Source organism: Microcaecilia unicolor, chromosome 5, assembly GCF_901765095.1.
Source record: "Microcaecilia unicolor chromosome 5, aMicUni1.1, whole genome shotgun sequence".
In the NCBI taxonomy this organism is placed as follows: Eukaryota; Metazoa; Chordata; class Amphibia; order Gymnophiona; family Siphonopidae; genus Microcaecilia; species Microcaecilia unicolor.
In genome coordinates this window covers 314328912-314347989 of record NC_044035.1, presented here as the reverse complement: position 1 = coordinate 314347989, position 19078 = coordinate 314328912, and the positions used below count along the sequence as shown (strand labels likewise).

At 40.8% G+C, this 19078-nt stretch overlaps 1 long non-coding RNA gene across 1 annotated transcript; it reads right to left on the bottom strand.

The window, feature by feature from the left end:
• Window positions 1-32: 32 nt before the first annotated feature.
• LOC115470828 lies at window positions 33-17302 on the bottom strand. The gene is made up of 3 exons (XR_003942243.1): window positions 17291-17302; window positions 15234-15235; window positions 33-1319 (listed from the first exon to the last, which is right to left on the bottom strand). It is a non-coding gene; the product is annotated as an uncharacterized LOC115470828 (long non-coding RNA).
• Between the last annotated feature and the right edge of the window lie 1776 nt (window positions 17303-19078).

Below are 19078 nucleotides of genomic sequence, written 5' to 3'. Positions count from 1 at the left end.
TTGGTAAATATCAGTGTATGTAATTTGAATTACACAGAGAAACACACAGCTGACTATGATTTTGGCTGAAGTGCTTTCTGTGCAAACCAAGTTATTAAATTGTAATGCGCATTTGAAACAGCTTTATTTTATAATGTTTCATTCTTGTTCCTAATGGCCACATCATTTATGGATTTTTACATAGAGGCTGGCCTGGTGCCTGAGGCGCTCACTGTGGATTGTGTTCGGAGTTCTCAAATTCTAAGCAATATCTGTACTGGCCAGTATGTAAATATGAGTGTTACTATGAACACTAGAAAATGGTATTTTTGGCCCAGATATGAGGGTCTTTGGCTCGGTGTACATCTATTGTATATTTGGGGGGAGGGGGAATGCTATATTGTGAATGCTCACTTCTCAAAGACAAAGGGTAAGTAAACCAATTTGAGAAGATCTGCGAGTATGTTTAGGGAAAGTATCAGGGGGAGATTAGGGTTATACATTTGGAGAAGTGAGCAAGTTTCAAAGGAGCCTGGATGAAGTATGTTTTATAAGCTAATATCAATATCTTAAATTTTGATTTGTGCTGTGATTGGGAGCCAGTATTCTTTTTGTAGCAATGGAGAGACATGACTGTATTTGTGTGCACTGTACAGCGGTTTTACAGTTGTAGACTGTAGGAGTTGCAAATACTTTGTCTTGAGAGGAAGACAATTATAGACCCTAACAAGTATTTATTTTTACTTATTTAAGTGTTTATATACCTCCTAGACCTAAGCAGTTTACAGTTTCATTACAGATACTGCACTGTCCTTAATGGGCTCCCCCAAAATGGCCATGCGGCAAGTGGTTCACTTATCGCACTGCCATTTCTTTTCCAGAAAAAAAAGATATCCTTTTACCCATTGCATTAAAAGGAGTCCTCAGCGTGCGTCAAAAAAACACACTGATACTAGTGCAGGCCCCCTTATAGTGAAGCTTAGTAAACGGACCCAATAATTTTCTATGGAATCTGTAGCCAGAGATGTGGTCAAGGCAACCAGCATAGCAGAGTTTAAATGAGGTTTGGACAAGTTCTGGAGCAAAAGTCCATAATCAGTTGTTAGCTAGGTAAACTTAGAAGAGGCATTGTTTCTCCCTGGAAATGAACTGTGAAAAACAGATCTATTTTCTGGGATCTGCCAGATACTTGTGACCTAGATTGGCCACTTTCAGAGACAGAATGCAGAGCTTAATGGATCTTAGTCTGACTCAACGTGGCTTATATTTATATTCATGCCTGCTTCCTTCTTCTGTCTGTCAGCTTTCCACGGTGTCTCCACATGCTCCACCAAAATTCACTTTTTTATACACTTGATATGAAGGATCAGATCTCAGTTAATCTTAGTTCTCAAAACCTCTCATTTTAAACTTCCCTTTGGAACCAGCTCAAAGTGGCAACCTTAATTGTCCTCCTTTTCTCTCTCATCAACTCTACCTACTTCCCTTTTGGTGTTTGGGAGGTGGGGCTAGTGCTGGGCAAGACTTCTACGGTCTGTGCCATGAAAATGGCAGATACAAATCGAGGTAAGGTATACATACATAAGAAGTAGCACATATGAGTTTATCTTGTTGGGTAGACTAGATGGAGCGTGCAGGTCTTTTTCTGCCGTCATCTACTATGTTACTATGTAATTATCTTTGTGTATTATGCTGTAAACTGCTAAGTTGTCTTACACAGCCTGAAAAACAGTATATCAAGAAGTAAATTAAATTATCTCTAATACCCTAGAGTGGCAGGCACAACTTTAGCCACCTTGCTGGGCAGACTAGATGGACCATGCTGGTCTTTATCTCCATCTGTTACTATGAATGTCAGTTTTTTGTATTATGTGTAAAACACTTTTCCTCTGTGATGCATGAAATGTATTTTCTGTCTATATATTGTTAAATATTATTTAAAAAAAGGTTTCAAAAAAACCATAACATTGCAAATAATGGCTGATAAAGCCCAACTAGTTCGTCTAAGCTGCACAATCTAAATTTTCCTTTCTGGTCCCCCTTGTACTTAAATAGATGAGCACATAGATTCCTATCATTCAGGATCTCTTCTCCTTGATATAACAATTATTTTGAAATAAAAACGTGCATACACTATGATTTACTAGCACTGTGTTTCCCTATAATACCTCCTTTGGTAACAGATACCACTTATATGTTAGTAGCATTTTCTTTAGTAAACTCAGTGGCGTACCAAGGGGGGACGCCGCTGGGGGGTGCCGCGGCGCGCGCCTGCTCAGAGTTCGCTAAACTTCTTTGCTCGTTCACTGCAGCTCCCTCTGCCCCGGAACAGGTTACTTCCTGTTCCGGGGTAGAGGGAGCTGTAGCGAACGAGCAAAGAAGTTTAGCGAACTTGGAGCAGGCGCGCGCCGTGGCACCCCCCCCCCCAGCGGCGTGCACCCGGGGGGGGTGTCATTTCGCCGGAGGGGGGGGAATGGTGTAATTTAGTGGGGGGGGGGGGGGGGCGCATCGGCGCTCCGCCCCGGGTGCCATCCAGGCAAGGAATGCCACTGAGTAAATTACTCTGTTAAATAGACTTGCTGGTACCGTGGGACTAACTGTAGTAGGTTTTTAAAATGACTTTTGGGGCCTGAGGCTAGATTGTGTAGGCAAAGATATTAAAGAAGAGGGAATGGCCACATTGTGGACTTCATTGATACCAGATTTCAATAAGGAACCATGCTCAAGTTCAACAATAAAAATTAAATGCCGTTCATGCATGCAATCTGTGTAAACAGAGCAAAATGCCATCAAAGCCCTTCATGATAACCTTGTGGTATTAACAATGCTGATAAGTATTTTTGTCTTCTGTTTTACATTTAAGAACAACCTAATGAGGACAGGAGAGCATGGTAATTATCTGCTGCAGCAGATGTGGAAAAAATGTCTTGAATACAAGTATCATTAAACAAAGATTGAATTAAACCTGGAGTGCAACTTGCCAGTTTCTTAGGTCAGACAACAAAAAGTACAATAGAACTGAGTGAAGCCATCCATAACATTCTTCTGCAATTACCGTCACAAAGATTACCAAATACAAACATCTGAACAGCATGTGATATTTTAATTATGTGGCATTTACCAATGATTACCTGATTGGTAAATATCAGAATATTAACCTTTTTAAGGTGATGGTTAACTTGGATTATGACTGGATGGATCTGATGGTTTATTGAAAGTTAAAGGCAGTCTGTGATGTGAAGCAGCTACGTGCTGAGGATGGATGTTTCAATTGGGGATAACATTATTTGGGTTTAGCTTGTTGTAGTAGTAGCTTCTCAAGGTTAGGTACATCAGTCACACAAAGCATTTCCCGGCCCCAAAATAAACAAAACAGGTAAATAAGGTGATACCTTTTATGTTTATTATTATTAGACTAAATTAATTATAATCTAATTTCATACAGAGGCAATGGAGGGTTAAATGACTTGCCAAAATCACAAGGAACAGCAGCAGGATTTGAACCTTGGCCTCCCCGGTGCTTAGCACACTGTTGTAACCACTAGGTCAATGGTTCCCAAACCTGGTCCTGGAGGCACCCCAGCCAGTTAGCTTTACATGATATCCATAATGAATATTCATGAGAGAGTTGCATGCAGTGGAGACAGTGCATATAAATCTATCTCATGAATATTTATTGTGGATAACCTGAAAACCTGACTGGCTGGAGTGCCTCCCGGACCAGGTTTAGGAACCAGTGCACTAGGTTACTCCTTAGTTATCCAACCCAGTGGTTCCCAAACCTGGTCCTGGAGGCACCCCAGCCAGGCAGATTTTCAGGATATCCAAAGTGAATATTTATGAGAGATTTGTATACTAAGGAGGCAGTGAATGCAATATATTCATTGTGTATATCCTGAAAACCTGACTGGGAAGTGGGGGGGGTACTCCAGGACTGACTTGGGGAAATACTGTTCTACACTTACACTCATAACTTACAAAATGCTTAAGTTACATGCTAAAGTGCAACATTTAGGCATGCGCTTTTACAGCTGTCATAGACCAGGTGTAAGTGCTCAGCCTAAATGTCGAAATGTAAATTCAAGCCTGTGCTCTGTTCTGTAAATGGTATCTGGATGCCCAGATGATGTTATTCAAAACCTTATACAACAGAAAACAGTTATGGAGCATATCAACAATTATATGTACAAATGATATGCATATATGGGTAGAAGTTATGGGTGATCCATTCAAGTTAGGTCACAAAAATATCATGCTTAACTTGAATGGGCTGGTGGAGGAAGTGGTCTCTGATTACATCTATATTAGCAATGCTCTGGAAGTCGATAGTACCACAAAATATATGAATAAAATAAAATACCTTTACTACTGCCACTAGTCCAGCGAGTTGAAAGCAGTACAATCTCTGAGCTTCTGATGTCTTTCTTTTTCCCCTTCCATTTTGTAATATCTTCATGTTTAAATTGACCAAGCTTAGTTTTGATATAACCTGCACTGATTGAATAGTGATTATACACTAACAGCAAATTAATAGCCTTTTAAGAGTTAACCTATTAGAAGTACTCCCGTGTTATTGAGGCTTTTCTTTTTCATGTCAAATGAGTATCGCAGATGGGATGATATTTTCGCATGACAGGAAGCCAGAATTTTATTGCATGGAGTGCCATTTTAGAAAAGATGTCCAACTCAGAATGTGGACATCCAAGTCAGAATGTCACAAATGGATGTCCATCTGACATGTATTTTAGACCAGGATACAGCCTGTTGCAAAATACACGTGAGATGGACATCCTTATACTGGAAATGTCCAGCATGAACATCCATTTTACAAACTGAATGTCCAAAATATGAACTGGGTAAAATGAGGGACATGGATGTCTGTATGGTAGCATAGGAATGTCACGCTTTTAAAATGGACACACAGACATCCATGCATAGCAGAGGGGTACCCTTCTTTTCTTAACATTTTATGGCTATTCATATGTGGGTCCTATTGACCAGTATGGTTTATGTTTGTTTGATTTTCATTTGATTTTAACATTTCTTCATTGTTTCAATTAACAATAATTTTTAAAATAATCTATCATTTAGGGGCCTTCTTACAAAGGCACTGTAGGGCTACTGCGTGGGTAATGCACACCAAAACAGCACTACCACTGGGCAGTAGTATTGATTTTGGAGTGCGCTGTTTGGCAAGCTAGAAAATAATTTTTTGTTTTCTACCATGGGGGCATTCCAGGCAGTAATCAGAAGTACAGCCACATTGTAGCACACTGCCCGATTATATATATTATTAGATAGATATAGTGGCATTAGAAAAGGTTCAAAGAAGAGCGACCAAAATGATAAAGGCGATGGAACTCCTGTCCTATGAGGAAAGGCTAAAGAGGTTAGGGCTCTTCAGCTTGGAAAAGAGACGGATGAGGCGAGATATGATGAGGTCTACAAAATCCTGAGTGGTTGTAGATCGAGTAGAAGTAAATCAGTTTTTTTACTCGTTCCAAAATTACGAAGACTAGGGGATACTCGAGGAAGTTACTGGAAATACTTTTAAAACAGGAGTAAATATTTTTGTACTCAACGAATAGTTAAGCTCTGGAACTCTTTGCCGGAGGATGTGGTATCAACGTTAAGTGTGTCTGGGTTTTAAAAGTGTTTGGACAAATTCCTGAAGGAAAAGTCCATAATCAGCTGTTGAGACAGACATGGGAAGCAACTGTTTGCCCTGGGATTTGTAGTTGCCACAATTTGGGTTTCTGCCAGGTACTTGTGACCTGGCTTGGCCACTGTTTGGAAAACAGGATACTGGGCTAAATGGACCATGGTCTGACCCAGTAGGGCTACTCTTATGTTTTTATGTACCACCAGGTTAGCGCTACTAACAGATCAGGCAGCAATGGCTGCACACTAATTTTAATATTAGCACACAGCCATTGAATACTCCATTTTAAAAAGGCCTTTTCCACTGCAGTAAAAAGGCCTAGTGCGTGGCAGGTTCACATGACAATACTACCACGGGACCATTTTTTAACATGGCTTAGTAAAAGGACCCCTTAATATTGTATAATTATAATATTATTATATTCTGGAATTTTATTGGATATTTTGATATGTGTTTATGATGTTATGATATTTCTGTTCACATTTTTAGACTCCTGATACAGGCCATTTAAGCCAAACACAGCCGTGTCCAGTCATATGAAGCTATTAAAACACTAGCCGTTGAGCCCGTGAAAACGGGCTACTTTTGGAATGGGGGGGTTTCCGAGCCCCCCCCCCCCCCCCCCGGAGTCGCTGCCGCCGCCCCTCCACACGGCCGGAGCAGCACTGTAAACTCACATCAGTACGCAGCAGCAGACACATCAGCAAAGCTGCCGTCAGGCGGGCTTCCTTCTCTGCCTGTGTCCCGCCCTCATGTGAAGTAACGTCAGCGAGGGCGGGACAAAGGCAGAGAAGGAAGCCCGACGGCAGCTTTGCTGATGTGCCTGCTGCTGCGTGCTGATGTAAGTTCACAGTGCTCCGGCCAGATGGAGGGGCTGGCGGCGACTCCAGGGGAGGGGGGAGCGGTTCCGACGTCTGCAGCATGCCAGTAGAGGACTTCCCTCTCTGTCCGCCCATCATCACGTATTGAAGCGGGGGCGGGGCAGAGAGGGAAGTCTCTACTGCGCATTTGTGAGTGAGTACGGTCACTCGCCGTTTATATGTTTGATTGTTTGCTCTTTTCATTATCACCACTGTGTGGTCTGTTTGGTGCTCGATTGTGGAGTGTGGTTCTTCCGTGTTGGTTTAGAGTAGTGGGTTGCGCATCTGGGGACCCAAGTTCAAATCCCACTTTAGGTGTTTGTGATTTTTGTTTTAATTGTGAGCCCTCCAGGAATTGAAAAATATCTACTGTACCTGAATGTACATCGTTTCAATAGTCTTCAGACTTGCAGATGTCCTATACAGGTACAATAGGCATTTTTCTGTCAATGGAGGGCTCACAATAACAAAAAAAAAAAAATAGCTGAAGTTGCATTTGATCCTGGGTCTCTTGATTCTCAGTCCACCAGACTAACCATTAGGCTATTCCTCAAATCCGCATACAGTTCTGTTAAGAATGTCCATGATACCTGAAGCTGTCATAGAACCTAGTATCTCTTGCCGATTTCACATTCTTGGCCAGCAGTTACTGGGGGATTAAGGAGATGTTTAGCCTTAAGCCCTTCAGTGGCCAGCCGCTCAATCAACGCACCTTTCCGAGACCTTTTATATTCTGGAACCTGGACATAAGTACCAGGTTTAAATAACAACATCCATCTTTTTAGACTTCGACGTCCCTTCCTCTTCTATGATCAGAATTGGACATCCATATTTTGGGCTCTTTCTATTCCCACCCAGAACATGCCCACCAGACCACGTCCCCTTGCCATATGGGCATACTGCAGTGTTAGACGTCCATATCCTGCATTTGTAAATTGGGATTTGGACATCTAAATGCTCATTTTCAGATGTCCAAAACAAGAATAGAGCTTCTAAAAATGACCATAGTGTCCTATGTTTCGAGTATCTCTTTTTCAGCGTTGCACAAAATACCTTTTTTAAAACATGAGAAAAATGCTACAGATTAACATTTCAAAATCTACTTTTTTTTTAAATGGAAGTTTGAATGTTATAAAATGTGTTGTTTTAGTATTTCTACTTAGTCATTTTTGCTGAAAAACTACTCCATTTTTCTGTCCCCACTTTGTACATTAGGGTCATTTATGAAGCTGCAGCAAAAGGGGGCTTGTGCTGGTATTGGCATGTGTTTTTGATATGCACTGAGGGGTGGGTAAAAGGCAGGTCTTTGTTTTTTTTTCATAAAATGGCCATGTGTCAAGCGAAGCACTTGCCATGCAGCCATTTTTATTTTTTTTTTTGGGGGGGGGGGGGGGAGGGGAGCACTTACCAGCAACCATTGAGATGGTGCTCCCACACTAACCTGGTGATAACTGGATTACCTCCAGGTACACACTGGCGCTACAACAATTGAAATATTTTTTCAGCGCCAGAAATGGTGTGCACTGGGGGGAGGGAACTACCGCCAGGCTGCTGCGGTAGCCCAGCGGTACTTCCCTTTTAGTGAGCGGTAAGCCTGTGTTGGGCTACCGCCACTTCGTAAAAGGGTCCCATACTTTGTTGGCTGTTATGATCCTGCATGATCAAACTACTTTCTCATGAGCTGTATTTTTCAGCAGTTGCCGAATTGTGGTTAGAGAGTCATTACACATCTTCTTAATGAAAACTGCAGCATAACATTTGCAGTGCTGTGCCTTTTGAATTACAATAATTTGGTAAATCATTTTTATAGTTGCACTTGTTAATTCAATGTTTCTTCTGTGGACAGTGTTTTACAGGAACCATTTTGCTAAATATGCTTTGAGCTCATTTCCTGTGTTTATTTTCTGTGGAAATTATGGGTCTACTCAGAAATAGCTGTTCTGTTTTATAACTTTTTACCAAGAAAAACATCTCAGTTTGCAAATTTATCAAAATACATTGGGTCTAACTGTCATTTTGTTGCTTCAATGTATTTCTAGCCCCACTTACACTTTTCATTCAGTTCCTTGGCTGTAGCCTATATTAATATGCTGTCAATGTCTATATGCTGTTCACACTGCTCATAAATAAACTCAGTGGGCTAAAGTTAGGACATAAAGTGGTGAACTGGATTGGGTATTAGTAGACTGACACATGGCAGAGGGTGGTGGTAAATGGAGTTTACTCAGAGGATAGGTAAATAGTGGAGGCCCTCAGATGTCAGCAATGGGCTGATTCTATTCAACATATTTGTGAGCAACATTGCTGAAGAGTTAGATTGAAAAGATTGCCTTTTTGTGACTGACACCAAGATTTGCAACAGCGTGAACTCCCTGGATGGAGTGGACAACATGAGATGAGATCTGCAAAATTAGAAGAATGGTCAAATATTTGGCAGTTAAAATTTAATGCGAAGAAGTGCAAAGTCATGCACTTGGGGTGTAGAAATACAACCAGTAGTAGGGGGTGAGAGACTGACCTGCACAGATCTGGAGAGAGACCTTGAGGTAACAATGTCAAGAATGTCAAGGTGGTGAATGTGACAATGTGGTAGATGTGGACGGAAGAATGATAGGTTGCAGAGAGTCATAACCAGCTGAAGAAAGGAGATGTTTATACCCCTGTACAAATCATCTGTGAGTACTGGATTATTGTGTTCATGTTTTGGAGTCCGTATCTCTTCAAGGACAGAGCACTGACCATTAGGCTACCCCAGGACCTGCTTACTTTCTAATAGGACTGGCCATAACATTTGAAGTTGTTGTAGAGGCTGGTATGTACTGTTTCCCATCTTTGTGGGAGGAAAGGAGCCAGTGATCACTGAGGGAGTAAGAGGAAGTCATGCCTTGATCCCTCCAGTGGTCATCTTGTCATTTAAGACACCTTTTTCTGACTTAGGCGTGATTGAAAAGGTCTAGACCAAAATGTCTTTTATCCCTGGACATTTGACTTTGTTCCATTATATCTTAAAAAAAAAAGTCCAAGTACTGGGAACACTCAAATCCCACCTAAACATGCCCACTTGTGATTTGGATGCGCTGCAGAGAAAAACATCTCAAGTTTTAAGTTTCAAAAATCGCAATTTGGATGTTTTTGGAGAAAAATGTCCAAATTCACTTTATGCTTTTTTTATGTTTTCTTTCTATTTGTCTTTTTGAACTAAGACATTTTGATTAATTCACTAGAAACATTACAACCTTAAAGATACTCAAGGGATGCCGTAAGTATGCTATTCAGTTGAAAGTTCTACATAATGCTCACTGCACATGCTGTGTATCAGGACGGCTTATCCACTCCTACACTAGCTGAAATCTGTTCCTGCACCTTTTCTATATATTTTTCCTTAAGTTAGTCACCCTTATTTCTGTCTAACTCCTGTTACTCTGTCTTATTTGTCTATTTGTCAACCTCTGTTTACACTCTGTGCTGTCTATTATGATGCTTTGTGTGTGTTGTATTGACATTGTAAGCAGCCTACTATGCCATAATGTGTACTGCTATTTAATATATTTATGCTATAATTGTCTACAGCTTATGTTTGACTTATTCTTGATATAATGCCTTAAGTGAGTTTCTTAAAAAAAAAGTCAATAAATTATGTAAATCAAGTGAATGCTAGAATCTGACAAATCCTGAACCAAAGATCTTCAACTGAGAATATTTAAAGTATGTTGATTTTATCTGGATGCTGTCACTTAAAATCATGACGGGGGCTTATTTTTCTCTTATTAAAAATGCTCTTGTGAATAAACCTTGTAATCACTCACCATAGGAAGCTGTGATTTTGGAAATCATATCTGTTTTTTAAAAGAGGTTTATTTTTGTATTTTTTTTATTTTTACAACAGACATTTGTTATTGATCCTAGTAATACTAGTGCAATGATTTCAACTGATTCCATAGGTAGTGTAGAAGTTTCTTATCTATGGAGCCAGTTTACTGTAATGTATGCACTTTTTTCCACCTGCAGAAAAGGGCTCCTATGAAATTACCCCCAAGGGTGCATGCATATAAAGTAGGTGTGGACCATGTTTGGGCATAATTTTATGCAGTCTGAGGATACGTGCTTGAGCAGAGTACAGTAGAGCCACAAAGATCTGGATTCAGTAAATGGCACCTAAAGTTAGAACACCGTTAAGATCCACACAAAGGACTAGATTCTATATGTGGTGCCTGAAATTTCCGTGCAGAAAAAAAAACTATGCCTAGGCATATTCTGTACAAGTACCCCTACATTTTATAGAATAGGCTTCAATTCCACATGGTATATAGAATAATGCCGAGCGCCTCGCCACACAACCAAATGTTTTACTTGACGTAAATCCCAACACCTAGATTAGTCGAAGAGCAGATGTATTCTTTAGCAATGTGGATAGATTTTAGAATCAGCCACGCCCTATCCTTGGCCATGCCCTCTTTTCAACTATGTGACTTAGAATTTAGGTGCCCCATGTTACAGAATTTGCTTAGCAAGTTGTGTGCATAAATATTAATGTTGATTAGTGCTGATAATTGCTTAACATCCAATTAGTAGTGCTGATTAGCTAGTAAACCAATTAAGTTAAGTGCATTGTTATAGAATACGCTTCAATTTCTGCACGGAAATTAAGGTGTCATATATAGAATCCTAAGGTATGCACCAATTCTATAAAAGTCACTTAGTGCTAAGCAACCTTTATAGAATAGCAATTAGAGCAGATTCTCACACTCAGGAGTCCTTTCACCAAGCTGTGGGAAAAGGCCCCTGCGCTAGCATTTTTCCTGCATGCCAGGGCCCTTTTACTGCAGCATGTAAAAAGCCCCCAGACAAACATGGCCATGCAGTATGAGAACTCTTACCGCATAGCCCTGTGGTGTGAGCCCTTACTGCCACCTATTGAGATGGTGATAAGGGCTCCCACGGTAATCATGTGGTAACCAGGCAGCATGCGGTGATGCCCAATTACCGCTGAGTTACCACCATGCAAGCCATTTCTGGGGATTTTCATTTTTACCCCGGAAATGGAGCATGCTCGGGTGGAACTACCACCAGTGGCTGCCTTGTGCCAGTGGTAGTCCCAATTTAGCATTCAGTAAGGCCGCATTGGGCTTACTAATACTTTGTAAAAGACCCCTTCCCTCAAAGACCTATGTGTGCTGAAACCTGGTGTACATCCTCCCGCCTAACTGATGGCAATTGGGCCCGCAAATCCAAGTATTCTATATCCTTGCACCTAATTTCCAAACACCCCTGACTCATCCATGTCCTCTCCCATGGCCACATCCCTTTTTGAGTTGCATGCTATAAAATTTAGGTGCAGATGTTATAGAATAGTGACTAGGGCTACTGCATATGCAAATCCAAATTGGTACCACTTAAATCCAATTAACCACAATAATGGTTAGCACCCAATTGACTAATTAGTTTGTGCTGTGCAGCTGAGATCCGCATTCAAATTTGGGTGACCTATATAGAAAATGGTGGAAGGTATATATATATGCACATTAAATAAAATAACATAGTAACAGAAGGCAGATAAAGACTTGCATGGTTCATCTGGTCTGCCCAGCAAGATGGTTAGTTATACCTGCAGGGCCATAGCAAGCTATGTGCGGCTGATGTGGCCACACAGGGCACAAGGGAAGCAGTCCATCGGCTTCCCTTGCACTAATGTCACCAAAGTGAGTGGGGCAGGAGTGCACTACATCAGTTGGGGGCGAGTCTCACAGATCACATTTAGCACTTGCGATGCTCCTGCATACCTGCCACTCTGTACAAAGCATGCATGTTACTTTTCTCTATGCCTTTGTTTAGGATTGTACAGGTTAAATTTCTCTCCGTCAGTGGTTCTCAAAATTGATCCTGGAGGCAGTCCACCCAGTTAGGCTTTCAGGATACCCACATTGAATATTCATGAGAGAGGTTTGCATGCAGTAGAGGTAGTATATGCAAATCTCTCTCATGAATATTCATTGTGGGTATCCTGAAAACCTGACTGGATGGGGTGCCTCCAGGACCAGGCTTGGGAACCAATACTGGACAGACATTCATGCCCCTGTTCACTTTGGAAAATGGCTATTCATTGTGGACATTTTCAGTGCAAAAACATCCATCTCACAGCCATAATTGAACAGGAAGTCTATACGTTTTTCCTGTTTGATTATGGCTGTGAGATGGCCATTTTTATGGACATTATGAACAGGACTTTTTTTTTTGGACCTAGATGTTTTCTTTTTTTTTTTTTAATGCCCCTTTTCTTTATAATGGCATTTAGGCACCTAGGTATCTTTATAAAATAGTCCCCAAATAGTGACCTACCTGGACTTCTTACCTAGGTGACCTGTTATTGAAACCAAGATCACACTATAGCCATACATTAGTAGATAGTAAAGAAAAGGATCTATTGTATCGTTTTCCAAAATCCCAGCTTTTAGTGGTAAACATTTGCATAATATCCTTTCAAACAAATCTGCAGCTGCCCTTTGTATTTCACCTCACTTCCCACAAGTGCACTTTCATTTTTATCTTGAGGAATACCAAGGGAAAATTACAGTAGAAGTATGAGATAATGTAATCATACAATACACAGTACTTACCAAAGGAGGCAGTTTACAAAAGAAATGTAAAGTCCTTTCTTCCACCTTTCTTCATTCTTGATCACCTCTGTAGCTACTTATACCATTTTTGAAGGGTTTGGATCAGTGGATGATTTTCTAGTGAATTGGCTTTACATTATACAGTAGACATTGTGTTCACCCCACAGTTTTTTTGTAATGAACAGTAAGAGCTGATATGGAGTAACAGACACTAAAATGTAATCCACCTGGTTAATTTTTAAAGCCCTTTTATAAATGACCCATTTGTACCTGAAAGATAAAATTATGATGATAGTCTGGGAAGAAAATTGTATTCTTCCAAGGACACTTGCAGTCCAGCCCTTCTATGACAGACATATCGTAGAAAAAAAAAAAACTTGCTTCAGGTCAGTTGTATAGATTCTGAGAATCACAGAAACTACCCTCATATACAATTAATAGTACAAACTTCAAATATACCATACATGGAAGAAACCTTTGCACCTTGGGATACTACCATTATGGGTAGCTGGTGTCATTTTGAACCTAGCCTGACTCCTGCCTCAAACCCACTAGACATCAAGGATTAATAAAAGTGAGGCAAGGGGGGGCTAAGGGAGGGTGCTTTGGGTGTAGTTGGTGAGGGGTCTTCAGGGCAGGAGGACTATAACTGGGGTCTTCTGGGTAGGGTTGGCATTGGAGGAGCCTTCAAAGAGGGATAGCATAGAAGGGGCCTTTCAGATCCTGATTGCAAATGCTGGTCTCTTTAAGAAGTGCCCAAGGGCAGTATTTTTTCAGGAATAACACAGCTTAACCATAAGCCATGGTATTCATTTGCATTCTTTCCATCTCATTACTATATAATGTATGGTACCTCACATTATTGCACGTTAAGGTAATATAATGCACGTTAGTACCCTTTAACATGCTTAAAGGGGCAAATAATGCATGTTAGGGACATAATGCATCTTAATTACTATTCAACTTAAAATGTACATTTTCAACTGAGAGAGATATTAACTGAAATATTTTTTAAAGATTTCTTATTTTTAAACTGAGGCATATATTAATTGATGTGTTTTGCTTTTTAGTTATGTTTGTATACTAATCTCTGACCTAGCTATGTGATAGTCTATTGTATTGATTTTTGAACTGTCAGAAGTTTGTGTTTTGAATATTTTGTACACATGCTTTTTTCACAAAAGGGGAGGAGTGGTTGTTTAGACTGATGAGTGCAAATGAATAAGCGCCAAGAAATATTGTTGGATACTTTAAAAATGCTATCTGAGGTCTTTTCTTCTTGAAAACAGTTCTTCCACCTAAGGTATATTGAAGTTTGGAGTGTAACATAAAACATAGTAGATGATGGCAGAAAAAGGCCCTGCACGGTCCATCTAGTCTGCCCAACAAGATAAACTCATATGTGCTACTTCTTATGTATACCTTACCTTGATTTGTATCTGCCATTTTCATGGCACAGACCATAGAAGTCTTGCCCAGCACTAACCCCACCTCCCAAACACCAGAAGGGAAGTATGAATGAAGTTTCTGTCTTGTTTAGTTGATTGACTTCCCAACCCTGATTTTTATTTTTCTGAATTGTTATTCTGAGAATTATGCTAGAATATAAGGCCCCTTTTACTAACACCATGGAGGGGCATTTTCAATATGTGTAAATCTGATTTTGAGCGTTTTGCTGAAAACATCCAAAAATCCAATAGCGAACATGGCCATTTTCAAACCAGAAAAACATCCAAACCTTTGCTTCAAAAATAGCCATTTGCTAGATGTTTTTGGGCTCATTGCATCTATCTTTTTGGACCATTAAACAAAACTAGCCATTGGAATGGCCACATAGATATCCCAGCAAAGCAGTAGAGCACCCTAGGAGACAGTGCAATAGACTTCACATAAAAGTTCCATTACCCCCTTATTCTGTTTGGTGAGTCCTCCAGAACCCACTGTACACAACTGTAGACCAATACAATAGCCCTTATGTTTACAGGTTTCACCTATAGGTGGGTACAGAAGGTTTTTGGTGGGTTTTGGAGGGTTCACACTTCCCACCACAATTGTATCATAGTGGGATATGGGCCTGGATTCCGTTCTCTATATAGTGCACTGCACCGACCACTGCACTACTCTAGGGACCTACTTGGTGCTGTAATAGGACTGGCCATAACATCTGAAGCTGTCATAGAGGCTGATATGTACTGATTCTTTCACATCTTTGGGGGATGGGAGGGGGTCAGTGACCACAGGGAGAGTAAGGGGGGGGGGGGGTCCTGCCTAATCCTTCCAGTGGTCATTTATGGCACCTTCTGTGATTTAGTCATGATTGAAACAGGTCTAGACCAAACTGTTTTTGCTTTGTTCCATTATGACAGAAAAAACATCCTTGTAATTTGGATGCACAGCATATGAACTGCAAAGAAAACCATCTTAAAAATGGATTTGAAAATATCAATTTAGACGTTTTGGGACCAAAAAAAAGACCATCTGCCATTTTGTGTCATTTTGGGATGTTTTCTGTTTGAAAATGAGCCCCTTAAACTGATTAAGGGATAGCTGATCACAAAAACCTGAATATTCAGTGTCAGTGCCTGGACATGGCCCGGCATAATGCCTGCTGTCCTGGACTGAAATGGTGTTCCAGACACAACCAGATGAGATATTGTCCACTCTCACTTCCCTAGTCCTAGTATTCAATGCCTCTTGAGTTTCCCAGTTTTCGAGCAATGGAAGAGGAACTTCACTAGTTGTTTCCATTTCAGCTGCATTGACTTGTCTTTTATGTTGATGTAAGAACAGCCGAACTTACATCACTATCAGGCTCATTTCGAAAGAGGAGGACGCCCATCCTTCGAAACAAATCGGAAGATGGGCGTCCCTTCTCCAGTGTCGTCCAAATCGGTATAATCAAAAGCCGATTTTGGACATCCCCAACTGCTTTCTGTCGCACGGATGGCCAAAGTTCAAGGGGGCATATCGGAGGCATAGCAAAGGCGTGACTTTGGGCGTGCCTAACACATGGATGTCCTCAACCCATAATGGAAAATAAAAGGGCGTCCCTGACGAGCCTTGGATGACTTTACTTGGTCCTGTTTTTCTTACGACCAAGCCACATAAGGTGGCCGAACTGACCAGATGACCACGGAGAGAATCAGGGATGACCTCCCCTTACTCCCCTAGTGGTCACTAACCCCCTCCCGCCCTCAAAAAACATCTTAAAAATATTTTTTGCCAGCCTCAGATGTCATAGGTCCACCAAAGCAGTATGCAGGTACCTGGAGCAGTTTTAGTGGGTGCAGTGCACTTCAGGCAGGCGGGACCAGGCCCATCCCCCTCCCTACCTGTTACCTCCAAAACCCACCACAAACCCACTGTACCCACATCTAGGTGCCCCCCTTCACCTGTAAGGGCTATGGTAGTGGTGTACAGTTGTGGGTAGTAGGTTTTGAGGAGGGTTTTGGGGGCTCAGCACACAAGGTAAGGGAGCTATGTACTTGGAGCAATTTATGAAGTCCACTGCAGTGCCCCCTAGGGTGCCCGGTTGGTGTACTGGCATGTCAGGGGGACCAGTGCACTACAAATGCTGGCTCCTCCCATGACCAAAAGGCTTGCATTTGGTCGTTTCTGAGATGGTCGTCCTTGGTTTCCATTATCGCCGAAAATCAGAAACGACCAAGTCTAGGATGACCATCTCTAAAGATGACCTAAATTTCAAGATATTGGACATCCCTGACCGTATTAGCGAAACGAAAGATGGCCGTCCATCTTGTTTCGATAATACAGGTTTCTCCGCCCCTTCATCAGGACTTTTGCGAGGACGTCCTTAACAAAACTTAGGTGTCCCTTTCGAGTATGCCCCTCCATGGGTCCCTTTACTAAGCTGCATTAGATGCTAGTGTGCTTCTAAAGCTTAAAATGGTGTACTATGGGACACACTCGGCATCCTGAGGTAAGTGCCATTGTAGCAAATGCTAATCCACATGCTAAAAATGTCAATTTTTTTTCGGAAGGGACGTGCCAGGGGTTCCTGTGCTAATCAGTATGGCTACATTATGCATGCTAACTGGTTAGCGTAGGATTACCGCATAAGTCTTTACCGACTACAAAATGGGTGGCAGTTAAGGCTCATGTGGTAATTTTTATTAACAGAGATGGGTAGTAAGGAACTACTTGTACTTTGTTACAGTACTTAAGTATAATGATTCAAAAGATATTTCTGAAAAAAAAAGTCTTCAAATCTGTCCAAAATGAATATAATTCACAGTAGATTGCAGGGAAAGAGGTAAACAATGTTTTAAACATTATCCCTTTAAGATTAGGGTAAGCAAAAAAAAGAGGTGTCGCAAAGTGAATATAAAGGCATTTTGCTCAAATATGTAATAATCTCATAATATAATTTGGAGCCTGACCATTTCCAAGTTTAAAAAGCAAACAATAAAATTAAACCAGATCCGGGCTTCTATAGAAAGCCAATTTAATTTGGAAAGAAAAGGAGTTACTCTAGTAGATTTAGAAATAGAAAGGTCATATGAACAGCAGTATTCTGAATAGTTCGGAGTCTTCTGATCATAAATTTACAGTAACCCCCCCCCCAAAAAAAAAAAAAAATTTACAATAATCAAGCATTGACAGTATTAAAGATTGTGTCAAAAATCTAAAAGTACATTCATTAAAAATTTTAAAGATCTGTCTCAACTGAAATAATGATTTTTTTAACCAAATTATTTAACTGGGGTTCCAGAGAAAGTGTGTTTTCTATAATAACATCTTAGTATTTTCTTTTTAATAGTAGATGATAACGTGGATTCAGTACTCCCTATTTTAAGAGACTTAACTGAGTCACTACCTTGTCTTCCTACCAGTAAAAATGTTTTTTTCTTCCCTTTATTAATAATGCATACCAAAGTGGCATAACACTAAGGGTGTGGTTATCAATCAATATGGGCTACCAAAGTGGTTCCCAAAGCTGGTCCTGGAGGCACACAAGCCAATCAGGTTTTCAGGATATCCACAATGAATATTCATGAGACAGATTTGCCTACACTGCATGCAAATCTCTCTCTTGAATATTCCTTGTGGATATACTGAAAACCTGATTGGATATGGACAGCCTTCAGGACCAGGTTTGGGAACCACTGGGCTACCATTAAGACGTGTTAACTTGTGCTATTTTAGGTCCCATTTTATGCTATGAGCCAAGGGGCCCTTTTACTAAGCGCGTAGGCACCTACGCACACTCAACACATGTCAATTTGGAGTTACCCCCTGGCTACCACATGGCCCTGGAGATAATTTCATTTTTTACGTGTGTCCGCTACGCACGCCGGAAAATAATTTTTATTTTCTGGCGTGCAGTGGAAACTGGGCGGTAATCATCATTCTGTGTAGGTAGATGATTACCTCACGGTTACCACGTGAGACCTTACTGCTAAGTCAATAGGTGGCGGTAAGGTCTCAGACCCAAAATGGACACACACCAATTTTTATTTTGCTGCATGTCCATTTTCGGCAAAAATGAAAAAAAGGCCTTTTTTTACAGGCATGCTGAAAAATGGATTTGCACGTGCCCAAAACGCGCCTATACTGGCGCAGCCCATTTTTCAGTGCACCTTAGTAAAAGGACCCCCTAGTTGCTAATAACCGAGTTAACAGTAAAATAACACATCTTAACGGTAGCCCACGTTGATAACTTCCCCTCTAAATGAAGTTCCTTTCATTTCTGTTTGTCCATTTTTTTGGATGGAAAATAACACAAATGATATAGCTATTATTACTGGTGTAGTCATGTCATTTTATAGTGCCAGCAGAACCCTAGCATTTGCTAGTGTCCCACAAAGCAGTGTAGCAAGGCCCCAGTAGCATGAGTACATCAGAGGCGCTTTCTGAGATGTGTTCATTCATGCTGAACAAATAAAAAAAAAAAACGGTTTTGCTTCTTCCAAAGATGAGGAGCAGAGAATTGGTATTTGTGA